Source organism: Callorhinus ursinus, unplaced genomic scaffold (assembly GCF_003265705.2).
Source record: "Callorhinus ursinus isolate GAN/ISIS: 27379988/994484 unplaced genomic scaffold, GSC_fseal_2.0 scaffold35, whole genome shotgun sequence".
Taxonomy (NCBI): Eukaryota; Metazoa; Chordata; class Mammalia; order Carnivora; family Otariidae; genus Callorhinus; species Callorhinus ursinus.
The window spans coordinates 30886-49232 of NW_027397097.1; the positions used below are offsets into that span (position 1 = coordinate 30886).

At 38.0% G+C, this 18347-nt stretch overlaps 1 pseudogene; it reads left to right on the forward strand.

Annotated features, from left to right (window-relative positions):
• The first annotated feature begins 15437 nt into the window (after nucleotides 1-15437).
• On the forward strand, nucleotides 15438-16439 carry LOC112806282 (olfactory receptor 52H1-like; annotated as a pseudogene).
• Nucleotides 16440-18347: the final 1908 nt, after the last annotated feature.

Below are 18347 nucleotides of genomic sequence, written 5' to 3' on the forward strand. Positions count from 1 at the left end.
TCTTTTTCTTTGGTCTTTTATACATTCTGCTTCTTCTACCTTCATCCTCACTTTCATCTACCTGGTTTATGTTTCTCATTCAGGAAGACTTGCCTCATCCCCTGAGGTGGGGCTGTGTGCTCCCTCTAGGCACCTACCTTCCCCTGCAAGTACACATCTCTCTCTAACATTACCACACTGAAATCTTTTCAGCCCCAATATATCGTGAGCTCCTTAAGGGTCAGGACTGCGTCTTATTCACTAGTGTCTGGGATAGAGTTGACATGTGTTGAACGTTAAGAAAGATGAAATAATAGGTAAGTCTCCACTCACACAGCCACATAAGTTCACACTGTCCGGGGCACCCACTCATACCATAAAAACCATGGGTTTGTAATCACAGACCCTTTGTTCTCACATCTTCTTCTAGTCTTAGCCCATGCCCTTGCTGCACCCATTCTTCCCCCCCAGCATCACTCATCATGCTCATCCTCCACTATGCACTCCCACCTTCCTGGGTCCCTTCAGCCCCTGAATCAACTTTTCTTCTCTGGCTTCAGTTCTCCTTCTACATAATCCACCTCCAAGGCAGCCTTTGTTCACAGTAGCTCCCTATTGCTAATCCATGGGACTTGTGTTTTCACTCAGGTTGAGGCACCATTGATGTTGCTGCACCCCCAGACTAAGGAATTATCCCTAAGAGCTCCACTTACAGTTTTCTCTCTGGCAGCCCCTGTTTTCAGAACTCCTTTTATGCCTAATTCTCTTGCGCTCTAGTTCTTGCTTTTCTCAGCTTTGGGAAAATTATCAAAAAAATGTTCCTTCTATTTCCTATTTCCACCTGTTTTTAGTCCTTTACTTGACTGTTCCATCCAGAAACTTTATCCTTTATAAGTGGCCCCCAACTGCAGTAGAATAACATTTTCCCCGTTGTTTCTTGATGTCTGAGTGCCATTTATGATTCTAGCATCCTCCTGACAAGCCAAGGATCATCGCTCATCGATCTCCCATCCTCATCTGTATAAAAAAGACCCTTTATAAAAAGTGACCCTTCCAACTGCTCTTCCCCCATCGCACTCTGCAGGAGAACACGATTCCCTCTGGTGACTTAGTCCACTCTTCCCCTTCACCCTTCACCCTCTTTGAATGTTGCTAAGAGCTGTCTGCTTATTTTTTACCCATTTCCCATCCATTCCCCCATATTAATACCCTCCTCTCCATCCTGAAAATATAAGACCCAGACTTACCTCCCTGAAGCCACCTTCTCAGATTCACAGGTTTTCGATTCAACGTTTCTTGCACAGCTCAGCCTTCCTCAATATATAGACTTGGATCTAGGGCCTTGCTTCATATGGTCTTTGTTCCTCTTCTCCTTCGGGGGTAGGGATTCTCCTCCCTTTGTGGGTCCTTTCTTCCCTTAGTTTCAAATCCCTCCCCTGCCATTTGGGCCAATATATTTCTGTTCAACACAGGATCTAAGGCACACAGGAGATGCTCTGGCATAGAGCCAGAGAAAAGAAACCTATTGATAGACACTCTGAGAACCTAAGGGGTGTGGGGCAGTGGTGGTCAGCACCAATTAGATGCTCTTACTTAGCCTGAGAGTTTCCACTGAACTTGTTTTTGCATCTCCCGTCTCAATACTCGTTCTCTAGTTCCCTTCCATGCCTTCAATCCCACTCTCTCTCTTCCCTTCCTCTCATCCTTTTGTCCTCCCTAAAGCATTTTCCTCTTGGGCTTCTTTCATTCATCATCTGCCTATTGTCCGTCTTCAAACCTCTGCTCCTTTTTTACCTTAATGCTCTCTCTTCACCACTTTATTGCCCTTAAAAATCAATTGCATTCATATGTCATCCTGAAGGAAAGGATATATAAAGACTATTGTCCCTGTCTTGCTCATTTAAAAATTCAAGTCAAAATTGGCCCTTCTTTGGTAAGCATTTCAGGTCTACAGGTAAGGGGATCATGTCCTCTTACCATGAGTAGCTACCAGTAATTAAATAATCCTCTCACCATGAGTAGCTACCAGCAATTAAATAAAACAGTGGGTGTAAAGTGCTATGGGAATCCAGAGGCTAGAAAAATAATTCTGCCTGATAAACTTAGGGGTGGTTCCAGAGAGTGTCCAATTGCACTTGGGACTGAGTGTACATGTGTGTTTATGATTTTACTGTGAATGCCAAATGAGACAATCAATGAATGTGAAAGAACTTACAGGTTTCCATTTATTTAAGTACCTATTCTTGCACCAGCACCACACTTTCTTGATTACTGTTGCTTTATAATAAGTTTTAAAATCAGGAATTATCACTGCAACTTCTTCCTAGAAACATCGCCAAAGGCAAGGGAAGCCAGGGCAAAAATGAACTATTGGGACTTCATCAAGATGAAAAGCTTTTGCATAGCAAAAGAAACAGTCCACAAAACCAAAAGACAACCGACAGAATGGGAGAAGATGTTTGCAAATTACATATCAGATAAAGGGCTAGTATCCAAAATCTATAAAGAACTTATTAAACTCAACACCCAAAGAACAAATGATCCAATCAAGAAATAGGCAGAAGACATGAACAGACCTTTTTCCAAAGAAGACATCCAAATGGCCAACAGACACATGAAAAAGTGCTCAACATCATTCAGCATCAGGGAAATCCAAATCAAAACCTCAGTGAGATATCACCTCACACCAGTCAGAATGGCTAAAATTAACAAGTCAGGAAATGACAGATGTTGGCGGGTATGCGGAGAAAGGGGAACCCTCCTACACTGTTGGTGGGAATGCAAGCTGGTGCAGCCACTCTGGAAAACAGTATGGAGGTTCCTCAAAAAGTTGAAAATAGAGCTACCATACGATCCAGCAATTGCACTACTGGGTATTTACCCCAAAGATACAAATGTAGTGATCTGAAGGGGTACTTACACCCCAATGTTTATAGCAGCAATATGCACAATAGGCAAACTATGGAAAGAGCTAAGATGTCCATTGACAGATGAATGAATAAAGAAGATGGTATATGTATACAATGGAATATTATGCAGCCATCAAAAGGAATGAAAGCTTGCCATTTGCAATGACGTGGATGGAACTGGAGGGTACTATGCCGAGTGAAATAAGTCAATCAGAGAAAGACAAGTATCATATGATCTCACTGATATGAGGAATTCTTAATCTCAGGAAAGAAACTGAGGGTTGCTGGAGTGGTGGAGGGTGGGAGGGATGGGGTGGCTGGGTGACAGACATTGGGGAGGGTATGTGCTATGGTGAGCACTGTGAATTGGGTAAGACTGTTGAATCACAGACCTGTACCTCTGAGACAAATAATACATTATATGTTAAAAAAAAGAAGAAGGTAGTAGGAAGGGAGAAATGAAGGGGGAGAAATCGGAGGGGAACCCGAACCATGAGAGACGATGGACTCTGGGAAACAAACTGAGGGTTCTAGAGGGGAAGGGGGTGGGGGGATGGGTTACCCTGGTGATGGGCATTAAAGAAGGTACGTACTGAATGGAGCACTGGGTGTTATACACAAACAATGAATCATGGAACACTACACCAAAAACTAATGATGTAATGTATGGTGATTAACATAACATAAAAAATAAAAGAAGAAAAAAAAGAAGAAAAAAATCAGGAATTATGAGTCCTCCTATTTTACTCTTCTTTTTTAGAATTGATTTGACTATTCTGTATCCTTGTGACTCTATATGGATTTTAGAATCAGTTTGTTAATTTCTACGAAGAAGTTGGCTGTGATTCTGATAGGGATTGTGTTGAATGTGTAGATCAGTTTAAGAAGTATTGTCATCTTCACAATGTTGAGTTTTCCAGTCCATGAACATGGGATATTTTCCCATTTATTATGCACAGCACATCTCCTTTAATTTTTTTCAATGATATTTTCTATTTTTCAGAGTATAAAATTTATACTTCTTAAATTTATTCCTAAGTATTTTATTCTTTGTGATGTTCTTATGAATTGAAACATTTTGCTAATTTGTTACTAGATTGTTCATTACAAAAGAATAGAAATATAAGCAATTTTTTTATAATGACCTTAAATATTGTGTATTGATCTGCAAACTTGCTGAACTCATTTATAGTTCTAATAGTTTCTTGTTTTTATTTTTAATGGATTCCTTAGGATTTTCTATATCAAGATCATGTCATCTATAAATTGAGATAGTTTAACTTATTCTCTTCCAATCTAGATGCCTTTTATTTTTTATTCTTGCCTAATTTCCTTGGCTAGAACCTCCAGTACACTGTTGAGTAAAAGTGGCAAGAGCAGACATCCTGTCTTGTTCTTGATCTTAGGGGGAAATCATCCAATCTTTCACCATCAAGTATGATGTTAGCTGGGAGCTTTACATCGATACCCTTTATTGAGTTGAGGGAGTTCCCTTCTATCCTAGTTTGTTGAGTGTCATCTTCATTTCTTTTTTCTTTTTTAAGATTTTATTTATTTATTTGAGAGAGGGAGAATGAGAGACAGAGAGCATGAGAGGGAAGAGGGTCAGAGGGAGAAGCAGACCCCCCACTGAGCAGGGAGCCTGATGTGGGACTCGATCCTGGGACTCCAGGATCATGACCTGAGCCGAAGGCAGTCGTCGCTTAACCAACTGAGCTACCCAGGCGCCCCTGTCGTCTTCATTTCTGAAGAAGAGTTTTGTCAGATATAGAATTCTTTGTTGAGATTTTTTTTTTCTTTCAGCACGTCATATGTTATTCCACTGCCTTTCACCTCCATGGTTTCTGATGAGTTATCATCTATCAATCCTATTAACAATTCCTTGTACAAGAGTCACTTCTCTCAATGTTTTCAATACTCTGTCTTTGGCTTTCAGCAATTTCATTATGATGTGTCTAGTTGTGGATATCTTTGTATTTGTCCTACCTGCAAATAATTGAGCTTCTTGGATGTGGTAGATTCATTTAAAAATTACATTTAGGAAGTTTTTTGCCATTATTTCTTTTAATTTTTTTATTTTTTTGAGACACAGAGAGAGAGAGCACAAGTGGGAGGGAGGAGCAGAGAGAGGAACAGAGGGAGAGGGAGAAGCAGACTCCCCGCTGAGCAGGGACCCCGATGCTGAGCTCGATCCCAGGACCCTGAGATCATGACCTGAGCCAAAAGCAGATGCTTAACTGACTGAGCCACCCAGGTACTCCCATTATTTATTTAAATATTCTTTCTGCATTGTTCCCTCTTTCCTTTCTTTCTAGGATTCCCATTACGTATCATATGTTGGTAGATTTGATGGTGTTTCACATGTCTCTGAGGCTCTGTTCATTTTTTGTTACTTTTTCAAGTTTTAGTTCCTCAGACTGGATGACCTCAATTGATCTATCTTTTCATTTGCTGATTCTTTCTTCTGCTAGTTCAAGTCTGCCTTTGAGCCCCTGTCAGTCTGGTTATTATACTTTTCAACTCTGTATTTATATTTGTTTTCTTTTTCTTTTCTTTTTTATAATTCTAATTCTATAGACATGGTTTGTTTTAGCTCTTTAAACATATTTAAAATAGCTGACTTAGTCTTTTATAGTAATTCAAACACCTGGGCTTTTCAAGAATAGTTTCTGTTGATTGTTCTTTTTCTGGTCTATGAGCTATATATTTCATGTCTTTGCATGCCTCATAATTTTTTATTTAAACTGGGCTGTGGTTTAAACTGTGGTAACTCTGGGAATTGAATTTTCCCTTATTCCTAGGGTATGCTCTTGTTGCTAATTGTTGTCGTTGCTGTTTGTTTAATCACTTTCTTGAACTAATTCTGTAAAGTTTATATGCTTTGTCTCATGTGGTCACTGAAGTCTCTACTCAGTTATCTTAGAGGTCAGCTAATGATTGGACAGAGATTTTCATAAATACCAAGAACAATAAATCACCCAGTCTTTACTGAGGGACTCTGTGTGCATTTTAGAGCACATAGTCACTACTCAGCCATGTAGTTCACAACCCTGCTTTAGCTTTCATTTCCTGCTTTTAAAGAGCCCGAAGGTCAGCAAGAGGTGAGAACTTAGGGCATCCTCGGGCCTTTCCCAAGCATGCTCACAGCCCTCACATGTCTCTGAGCTTCTATATTCACAGAGATATGCCAGTCTTTTTCAGAGCTTCTACAGATATCTCATTCTAAAGCTTTAACTTTTCAGTTTTTTTTTGGTTAGTTTATTGTTTACCACAATGGTCTCCATTGTCTCAGACAGGCACAAAATTAAAACACTTGCCTGCTTTGTTTTCAATAAATGTCTCCTTTCCCCAGAAAGCTTTTAATACTGTACAAGCTCTGATCAGCTGTGTAAGTCAGGTCTTCCAGGGAACTACCAGACAGATCAGATAATGACAGTTCTTTGGGAATGAGGATTTGAACGAGCTCCATTTCCATTTTTCTTCCCCAGTGGCTGTCAAACTTCCCTGGGAATGTAAGCTGTTATTTTTAAGGCTCTACATAGCTGGAGAGAGGAGAATAGTTTTCAGACAACTTAAAACTCCACAAAACTCTCTGTTCTTACCTCGACTGAACCATTTTTCTTGAATAAATGCTCTGCAGGTGGCTGCAAGCCTATGGTTAACTTCCAGAATTATACACAAGTTGACTTTAACAATTTTTCTAGTTTTTGTCATAGCTTTTTTGGAAGGCAAACTGTTGAAGGTCTTTACTTATCCATTTTTACTGATGTCATCTCCTTAATATGGTTGTCTTAATATTAAAATGAGATAAAAATTTCAGGACATGTTGATACAGTCCTTGTCGTAAGTCTTCACAGACTTTCTTTTCATTATTAACATAATGATAAATGATGTTCAAATAGCACTAACCATTTGGCCCACTGTCCTAAGGTGGGATTCTTCAATTCTCCAGTAGCATCCAGGCCCCAAGCAGGTGCTGTTCTTCCAGTGATGAAGAATAGACAAAATAAAAACAAATAGAAGCAAACAAACAAACTAATATACAGATGTAGTCTCACTAGCGAAACTCTAAAAGGACTAGCCTTGTGCCATTTCACACAAGGAAGCTGTTCTGACCCCTTTATTGTACATGATTGCATCCCTTAGGGAGAAACTGTGAACCTATAGTAAACTTTCATCATAACTTTTACCTCATTTGGAACACTGTGGGGGAGAATTTCCCCCCCATTTTATAACAGAGATATAGAAAATAAAACAACATCCAAGCAAAAAAAATTTTAAAAGCATTCTCAAACATATGTGCAGAAATGTTTTTGAGCTGGCTTAAAGCAGTTTCAAAAACCAATTGTCTCTTTCTTTCCTGTTCCTTGTTTTTATGTTTTATCATTTAAAAAGGGGGGGTGTTTCATATTTTAAGAAAATATGTAAAATATATAAAAGAAAATCTAGGAGAATAAATTTATGACAACTGGAAAAGAACTTATTTCTTATTAGAACTCAAAAAGTACAAATCATAAAGTTAACGCTTGACCATTGTGATTATATCTACATCGAAAATGTCTGTATACACAAATATAAAATAAGTGAAATGATAAACATCAGGCTGAAAGCAGTTTTTGAATAATAGGAAAATAACTATGAGGCAGTCCTATAAATAAATAAATAAATAAATAACAAAAAAAGACAAAAATTGCAATAGAAAATTGGTCAAATAAAATAGGTAGGCAAAGTAAAGACAAGGACACCTGTATGTATAATATATATTTGAGAATATATTTGTAGTAAATTCTGTGATTTGGCTTTTTATTTCTATTTTTTTAAAGATTTTATTTATTTATTTGAGAGAGAGAGAATGAGAGATAGGGAGCATGAGAGGGAAGAGGGTCAGAGGGAGAAGCAGACTCCCCGCCGAGCAGGGAGCCGGATGTGGGACTCGATTCCGGGACTCCAGGATCATGACCGGAGCCGAAGGCAGTCACCTAACCAACTGAGCCACCCAGGCGCCCGCGATTTGGCTTTTTAAATCTCCATTTAACATTCCTTCTTTTTGAAAAGTTTAGAAAACTAAAGAATATATTTTTCTCTGCATCACTTGCATCTACACATCTGAATGAAATTTAACTTTCTTCAATTGGTTGGACTCTTAAAGATTTAACAGAGAAAAGTAAGTCAGAAATCATGATTTCCTTCTTTCTTTTTTTTCAAGAAGTTCAAAGAGAAAGTTTTTTGTTTATCTGTTTGTTTATTTATCTGCCGCACTCTTCTAGTATGACTAGAATGTGGATGTGATAGCCATCGGTGGTGGTGTCATTGGTGACTCCTTGATTCTAACTTGATTCTAACCTAGGTTGTAGGTTATAGAGGTTTTTCTGCAGCTTTCTGGAGAATCACCTGTGGTAATGTTAGTGGCAGAAGTGTTAGCTTCTTGATTCTGGTGTTTTTAAAGTTGTGACCCCAGATATAGTAGCTGCCCTAGTAAAATATTGATCTGACAGTCATTGCTGTGTTCTTGGAAACCGTTCCTTCAATTCTGTGAAATGCTTTTTTGTATACATAAAATTAGTATCATTCTCCATAGTTTCTGTGCCTAATAACAGTCATATGATTTTATATCTACATTGTGTGAGAACACTCTTTCCCCTATATCCAAACACTTATTATTATATTCAATAATATTTGTTATTGAGTACTTACTGGTAATAACTGAACGGATTTAGTCATTGTTCTCATGGAAATTATATTCCAGTGGAGATAGATAGATAATAATAAGTAAATAAATAAGTGAATCCATAATATGACAGGTTGTGATAAGTGAAATGAAGAAAAATAAAGTAAGGTAATGGGATTGAGAACGATGGGGGTACAGATAGGTTTTATTTTACATAAGGTCAATCAGGAGTGAGGTCATATCAGATACTTGACTAAGAGGAAGGAAGCAAACATTCAGAGTTCTGGTTGAAGATTATCCGTAGCAGAGGTAAAATTAAGAGTAAGAGCCTAGAGACATGAAGTTGATTGGTGTATCTGAAGAATAGGAAGTGATATATCATGACTGGAAAATTGGTGGGGGTAAGTGATTGGGTGGGGAAGAGGCCACATCATTCAGGGGCTTCAGTAAGTCATGCAGTACAAATTTTACATTTTATTCTTAGTGAGCTAGAAAAGCATAGTAAGAGGTCTTTAAAAACTTTTTAAATTTTGAAATAACTATAAATTCATAGAAGTTCACACAGAAATGTACTGGGAAGTCTCATGCACCTTTATTCCAGCCTCTCCCAATGTTGACGTCTTAAATATCTATCATACACTACCAAAACCAAGAGGTTGATGTTGGTACAATCCATAGAGCTCATTCCAATTCCACCATTTGTACATGCACTCATCTGTGTCTGTATGTATAACTCTAGGCAATTTTACTGCATGTGTTGCCTTGCCAAATTACCAGCAAAATCATGATATTCAAATGTAACATCACCACAAGATTCCCTCATTTTATTCTTTTATAGCCATGACTATACTTTCCCTCTTCCTGACCCTTGACAACCACTACTCTCGTCTCCACCTCTGTAATTATATTATTTTACCAAAGTTTCATAAATGGAATTATGCAGTATGTATTCTTTTGACAATGGCTTTTCACTCTGCATAATTTCTTTGTGGTTCATCCAAGTTGTTGACTGTGCCAACAGTTAGTTTCTGTTTGTTGCTACGTAGTATTCCATGATAGAGACACACTACAGTTTGTTTGACAATTCACTTTTTGAAGGATATTTGTGCAGTTTTCAGTTTGGGGCTATTGTGAATAAAGCTTTATAAACATCCAACTGTAAGTTCATGCATGAAAATATCTCTACTTCTCTGGGATAAATGCCCAATAGTGAAATTCCTGGGTCATATGGTAAGTCTATTTTTAGTTTTGAAAAGAACTGCCAAACTATTTTCTTTTTTAAAATTTTTTTTAAAGATTTTATTTATTTATTTGAGAGAGAGAGAGAGAATGAGAGAGAGAACACGAGAGGGGGGGAGGGTCAGAGGGAGAAGCAGACTCCCCGCTGAGCAGGGAGCCCGATGTGGGGCTCGATCCTGGGACTCCAGGATCATGACCTGAACCAAAGGCAGTCGCTTAACCAACTGAGCCACCCAGGCGCCCCCAAACTATTTTCTATAGTGTTGTCAGAAAGATTTTGAAGTGAGAAATTATACGTTATGGCTTACATGTTTAAAAATATTACTAGCTTTTCTATGGTAAGTAAACTGAAGAGAGACCATATAAGAAGCTATTACAATTTTCCAGATGAGAGATTATGGCCATCCATATGGACCAGAGACAGAGAATTAGAGGTTTTGAAAATAAATTTTGAATGCACTTTGATAGCAGAGCTAAAAGGATTTAATGATGATCACACAAGTGATACAAGAGAAAGAATCAAGAATGATTCCAAGGTTACTGGTCTCAGCAACTGGAATAAAAGAGTTGCCATTTACAGTGATAAAGGTGGTTTAAGGAGAAGGAAGAGTCTGATTTTGGACACGCTTAGCTTGAAATGGTTATCCAGCATTAGGTAGAAGTGCTGAGAAAGCAGTTGAATCTAGGAATCTGAAACATAAATTTGGAAGTCATGAATGAATAAATGGGCTTAAAACACACACACACACACACACACACACACACACGCACACACACTTTGTGGAGTAAAAGTAGAGAGAGAAAAACTGAAGACAGAGTACCGGAGTAATAAAAGATTCAGAAAAAGGAAAGACAGAGGACCTAGAAAGGGAGAAAATAAGGATCAGCCAATGAAGTAGAAGAAGAGACAGGAGAAAGTATATAAATCAAGATATGAAAAGGAAAAAAAAATTAAATTAGGTGGAAGCGTTCATAGTTTTCAAATGCTGGTGAGTGTTGAGTAGATTGAAGACTGAGAATTGCCCATGAGACTGGGCGTTATGGAGGTCACTGGGTACCAGAAAGAGGGCAATTTCAGGGGGTGGTAGAGACTGGAGAGTGTTTATGAGAGAATGGGAGGAGAGAAGTGGAAACTATAATTTTTTCTATAGGAGAGTATTTTTTCTCATATTCTTAGGAATTGTTGTAAGAGAAAAGAAATGCCAGTGATTTTTAAAGACATTATCTTGTATCCCATTACTGTAATAAACTCTTATCTTAGTCGTGTCTGGTACAGAAAACTTACAAAGACTGTACAGAGATTTCCTATAATTAATAATACGATGTCACTAATATCTTACACTAGTATGGCACATTTGTTATAATCAATATACCAATATTGACATATTATTATTAATGAAGGTAAAGCGATAACAGAAGTTCATTTCAGATATAATTTATATCAGAAAGATTTACTTCTATTTACAGTATATTTGCAGTATGCCAGTATATAACTAAGATTATTTGTACAGAAAAAAAGATGATGATATAATGATAGGCGATATATACATACATATATACTCTTTATTATATACAAGAGCTAATAATAATAGTTAAACATCTTTTGAGCATTTACTATATGTTTTGTAGGTTCAGGAAATAACTCATGTTTGTTAGAAAGAGCTATAACTCAACACTACTTATTGTGATATAGCATATATCTTTTCATTTTCAACAAATCATTTTACAATTAAATTTATTTGTTCCAACGAATCATAATCTTGATGGCTTAATAAAGAGAACAGCTGATAGTAAAGATAGTTTCTATTTCTGTGAGTCATTGTCTCTTAAGGATATTTTGTTTACCGCGTTTTACGCTCAGAGTATGATATATTTATTCTATATTCCCAAATTGTCTATGTTAAGAACTGTGAAGAGTCTGAAATTTTCTTCTACTTGCAAGCTAACAAGTTACTTTACCACAGTTTCATGGTGGCTGGTAGAAGACACAGGAATCCTGGGTCAGAGACGAAGGACAATTTAGTACATGCAGCCACAGCAGATTTCTCTAGTTTTAACTGATGTTCTTTTTCTGTCCCAGAGTCCTGTCCTGGAAACCTCATTATATTTAGTTGTCAGGTCTCCTTAGGCTTTTCTTGAATGCAACAGTTTTAAAATGTTTCCATGTGTTACTATTTTACTTTGATTTTTAAAAATGGAGTTTTTGTGTATGGTATGTGTTTTTATTTTAAAATGTTAAACTTAGTTTTATATATTGTTGGAATGGGTGGGGTTGGTGTCACCCTGTGCTCAAGTCAACTTTTTGTTCTGGAATTCCCACTTTGACTGGTTGAGATGAAAGAAAGTCAATTTCATGTAAGTTGCTTAAAGCTCTGCAAGAACTCAGGGACACAGCAGAGTCAAAAGAATATATTTTTAGGGGAGGAGGAGGTTAGTTTGCCCATTTTTATTTGCCACAATTGATAAACCAAGCTAGTCAGCATACAACAACCTTTAATACTCTGGACTGTTTTCCCTTGAGATATTCTGGACTTGTTACTTTTATCTGATTTAGTAAAATGGAAAGCTTAGCTAGCACCACAAAATTGCAATGTGTCTTCAGCTCTTTCTGTAGTAAGCAAAGCTTGCTTTGTTTATGTCTCTGTTATACTGTTTTACAAGACAATTCAAATGTGAAAGGTCTCTGTAAGACACCAGGACCTGTGGTAGGTTTTTTGTTTGTTTGTTTGTTTGTTTTGGCAATACATTAACAGAATCAATAATATGAAAAGAAAATAAGGGAAGTGAGAGAAAAAATGGTTTCAAGAATAACTAAGGTTTCTGCCATAAGCATCTGGATGTTAATGATAATCTCCAGAAGTACTGTAAACATTCGATAATATGCAATGACCTAAGGGAGTTGTTTATGTAAAAGATTAACTCATCTTGCTCAGAAGTCAAGAGTTTCTTCAAAGTACCTCAATGCAGTTACAAGTAGAGACCAGAAAGCCCCATTCAGTGAAATAGAAGGTGATACTCTTATCTGTCCTACAACCATATCATCTGGAGCTCACCCACATCCCTAATCAATCGATTGTCTTTCTCCAAACACACAAATATCTGGGATCCAGAGTTTAAAGGGTTATTATCACACCTTTCTTTGAAGTCAGAACCTAGAGCCTAGCTAACTTAAATTTGTTTTTTCTTTCCAAAATTATTTTTTGAATTCTCTATAAATGACTAGTCTACAAATGCTGGAGTATTCCAGTACTTCCTGGTTCCTCCTGTCTGTCCAAAACCCTGAATCATACCATGTTTGTGTACAATGTAATTTCTAGACCAGGAAAACAATGCAAACATTTATATACTAATAGTATTGACTGGTGACTGGAATCCCTAGAGTCCCCCTAGAATTTAGAGCCTTCACTTTTCAGTCTTTCCATCCCCTGAGAAAAACAAAGAGAAATAAAAAGGTTATGCTGTCGAGGTGTGTCTGTCTTTCCTGGCTGGAATTAAATTTCTTTGTTCCCATGTCTCACCTCTCATCTGGGTACCCTTCTCTTTATATGTCCTCCCCAACTGTGTTGTGTTACTTCCTGTATCTTTCTGTTCTCATCTTTGAACTATCCTCTTCAAGCCCTTTATTGGTTTCCTAACATCAGAATAAGGTGCCTGTGAGTATAATCTGAGTGTGGTAATGGTGGTAGGAGTCCTCGTGGTAGGAGTCTTCGGGAGGCAGACTGGAGAAGATCCTGGAAAGATTCAGGGAAAGATTATGGTAGCTAGAATAAAGAATGACTCTTCAAGGATATACATATCCTAATTCCTGGAACCTGTGCATAAGTTATTTATATGTCAAAAATATTTATGGCTGCTAATCATTTGACTTTATATTAGGTATCTGCGTGATTCTGTTGTAATTGCAGTGGTCTTTAAAAAGTAGAAGAGGGAGAAAGAAAAGTTCAGAGTCAGAGAGAGATATGTGACTATAGAAGTTAGAATAAGGAGACTTGAGAAAGACTCAATCCACTTTTATTGTCTTTAAAGATGGAGGACAAGACAGTAAGCCAAGGAAGTGTGTGTGTGTGTGTGTGTGTGTGTGTGTGTGTGTGTGTGTATTCAAGAAATATATTCAATATTTTCTGGCCCAAACAGGACACGATGAAAAAATTAGTAAAGAATGACAATCTTGAAATATTAATTTTACCACTGAGACTGTATGAATGGTTATTCTATGTGAAATCTTGCCTTCTTTTATTCTGGAAGAGACACATGAGGACAGAAAATTTGTCCTCAAGAGGAGAGCTCCCAATCATTAACAGAGGATACTCACATATCTAGAAAAGAGAATCCAAGAGAATAAGCAGGAAAATAATGTGAAATTCAATACAGTCATCTGATTGTTTGGTAAAATGAGTAAGGGTTGATTTTACAGGCAGGAGAAGGGACTGCTTGGTTCAGGATTACTGGAATAGGTGTCCTGGAGACATCAGTGTTGGTAAGGATCAAGAGCAATGAATAGAATTTACACATGTTGAGGGAAGACAAGATTACACTGATGGAAAAGGCAGCAATCGAAGCAATGAGATGTAGGAATGAGGGAGAAATCAATGGATGCCTTGTAGGGAAGAATGTGAGACACATTCACATAGGTAGAACTAAAATACATAAGGAAACTACTGACTGCCAACAGGAGATAAAATATGTTCTGTAGGTGTAATGGGGGCAATGACAAGCTTTTAAACAAGGTTGCCAATGTCTTAATAATTTCATATTCTTAAGAGAGCAATCTGGCAGCATGAGATAAAGAAAAAGACTCCCAAGATATTGGAAGACCTGGGATTCTTATTGTATGGCTCCAACTGGTGATTAATGACTTGCGTAGGTGAGGAAGTGGAAAGTTGGAGTAGGCAGATCAGACAAGGATTTTAAAGAGGATCAGAAGAGCTGGCAGATTAGATACAGGGACTGAAGGAGGAAGAAGAGCCTCAGTCAACCCTCAGATCACCATGCTTCGGTGGTGGGAGAATGATGTGATGACAAAGTGAGGTAGCTGGTCAGGAAGTTAACAGGTGGAAGAAATAACGAGTTTTGGAGAATTGTTGATGAGTTGACAGAAGAATATTTAGATGGAGATTTTTCTTCCAGATATTAAGGAAGTGGAGCAAATAGGCAGTAGTAGATTGGCTCGCCACATTCCTAATGATGTACTGGCAATGAAGAATGCAGATTTGTTAACTCATACCTGGTCCCTGTTATTTCTCTGAATGGGCACCTCAGTGAAGATTTACTGAGATTCGTGCCAGGTAAGATATTCAATATTTACATCTTTGAGAAATCTCAGACTGAATTACTTGGTGAGGGCAAGATCATCTTGGAACTTCAGTTGACAACACAGGCCCAGCAATGATCACAGGTCATGGATCTGGTGGGACGTGGTCCCGATGTAGTAACAATGTTGTTATTGTTAATGTCTATAGATAGAGAATTATTGGCTTAATAATTCATATCTCTTGGCAGCCTTTGGTAAGTGTTTGCTGTAGTGTTTGTGATGCGATGGGAACGAAGGGATCTTAGTTCCCGAAAAGACTTAAAGGGAATTCATGGCCAGTCAGTTCCAGGAATAAAATACTATATTTTGTCCTTAAGGAATTACAATTACCATGATGGCCACATTGAATTTAACAAGTTTCAATCCAGGCACCTTCATGTTGGTAGGGATCCCAGGGCTGGAACAATTCCATATCTGGATTGGGATTCCTTCCTTCGTTATCTACCTGGTGGCCCTTGCAGGTAATGGCATCCTTCTTTACCTCATCACTATGGACCATAGTCTCCATGAACCCATGTTCTTCTTTCTCTCTATATTGGCCTCTGCAGACCTCATATTATGTACCATGTATGTGCCCAAAACACTTGCCATATTCTGGTTGAAAGCTCAGAAAATCACTTTTCCTGGCTGCCTTACCCAGTTGTTCTTTCTTCACTTCAGCATTTTTTCTGGACTCAACCATTTTGTTGGGCATGGCATTTGATTGTTACATGGCCATTTGTTCTCCTTTGAGATACACAAGCATTTTGACACCTAGGACAATTGTCAAGATCATGGTGGGCATTGTCGGTCGGAGCTTTAGTGTCATTCTGCCTGTTATTTTCCTGGGGAAGCGTTTGCCCTTCTACAGGACACATATAATTCCTCACACATAACTGTGAACATATAGGGGTGGCCCGGCTCACCTGTGCTGACATCTCCATCAACATCTGGTATGGTTTTGCTGTGTCTGTAATGACTGTTATCTCAGACCTGATCCTCATTGGTATTTCCTACTCTCTCGTCCTTCATGCTATTTTCCACCTTCCATCCAGAGATGCCCGACAGAAAGCCCTCAGCACCTGTGGTCCCCATGTCAGTGTCATTCTCATATTCTGCACACCAGCCGTGTTCTCATCACTGTGGCCACAGTATCTCTCTCACCTTTCATATCGTGTTTGCCAGCCTCTATGTGGCAATCCTTCCTGCACTCAATCCCATCATTTATGCTGTAAAAACCAAGCAGATCAGGGACAAGGTCATCCTCCTATTCTTTCCTAAATGGATTCAGTGTCCCAGGGCTGGGAACATTGAGAAAAAAATTGTGGGAAGTCAAGTAATCATATTGATTTGATTTAATAGAATTTCTTATGTAAATCAGGAGTAGGAAGTCCTCCAATAATGGACTCAATTCCTATGACTCTCAAGACCTTAATTTTGTTGGAGAAAATCATTGGTAGAATTAGAGGAAGAGAGGTAAGGATTTTTCAAGTCCCTAGAAAATGACAGACATCAGATAGAAGAATCCTAATTTTCTACAATCAAAAACTTAAATGCAAAAAATGTTTACTCTTCCTTTGGTCCTTTTATCTTGTTTCAATGTTCTTCTTAAATAAAATTTAAAAAAGAAAGGGTGCCTGGGTGGCTCAGTTGGTTGGGCGACTGCCTTCAGCTCAGGTCATGATCCTGGAGTGCCGGGATCGAGTCCCGCATCGGGCTCCCTGCTCAGCAGGAAGTCTGCTTCTCCCTCTGACCCTCCCCCCTCTCATATACTCTCTCGCTCTCTCAAATAAATAAATACATCTTTAAAAAAAGAAAGAAAGAAAAGAAAAAATAGCACTTTATTCATAGGCTTGTTTAGCACCCAGTAAGCTCATAAATTCAATAACCATCTGCATGCTGAAAATTCCCACATCAAAAGCCCTACTCCCAATTCTTTCTCTGTCCCACATAGCCGACTCTGTATTTAGTAACACCTCCTGGCTATCCCACTGAAACTCCACAATCAACATGAACTAAAATTCATTTATTATCAATTATGTCCTCTGAATATGCTTTAAATTCATTCACATGTTTCATATTAAAATATGATCACCACTCTGTGTGTGTGTGCGTGTGCATGTGTGTCTGTGTGTCCTGGATCTGTTCAGCAGCCTCATTTGGAATTTGCTCACTCCAAATTTTTCTCTCTTGCATCCATTTTTTTTACTCAGAAACTAGAGGGGTCTTACTAAACCCCAATTAATCATGTCAATCCTCTACTTAAAAATCATTCAAGTTACCCATTTTGCCTGGAAGAAAACTCAAATGCCTTAACATATCTTCAGAGCCTTTTACAGCATGGTTGGTGCTAACCAGTTGTTGCTTGATGTCCACTGGCCCATCTCCTCCCCTTGCTCTCACTTTGGCTCACATGCCCTTTATGCTACGATCACCCTGTATGTCTTATGCTTTTTCAAACTATGTTCCCTTTCCTTCTGAACTTTCACACATGCTATTTCCTCTGGAATTTGAAGCTTAGCTTGCACTTGGGTAGGAAAGGGAGTGAAAGGAAATATTTTTTTCAATTCCCTTTTATTGTTCTAGTTCACACTCACCAGATAACTGTAATTTTTTTAAAAATGGGAAATAATAAGTGTTGATGAGGATGTGAAGAAACTGAACCTTGATGCTTTGCTAGTAGGACTGTAAAATGGTGCAGCCTCTGTAAAATACAGATTGGCACTTCCTCAAAAGGTTAAATATAGCATTATCAAGTGACCCAGTCATCCTCCTAGGTATATATCAAAAAGAATTGAAAACAGATGTTTACACCAAAACTTATAAATAAATGTTATAGTAGCATTATTTATAATAGTCCCCCAAATAGAAACAACTCATATCAAATGCATATCAACTGATGAATGGATAAAACAAATATGTTCAATCTAAACAATGGAGTCTTTTTCAGCCATTTGAAAGAATAAAGTTCTCATACATAATATCACACGGATGAGCCTTGAAAACACTATGCCAAGTGACAGAAGCCAGACACAGAAGGCTGATGTATTGTATGATTCCATTTATGTCAAAAGTCCAGAATAGTCAAATCCATAGAGACAGAAAGTCAATCAGTAGTGGCTAGGTGGCTAGGGGAAGGGGAAATAAAGAGTGATTGCTTGGTGAGGATGTGGTTTCCTTGTGGGGCAATGAAAATGTTCTGGAATTAGATATTGGGGATGATGGCACAGCATTGTAAATGTACTAAAAGCCATTAAATTGA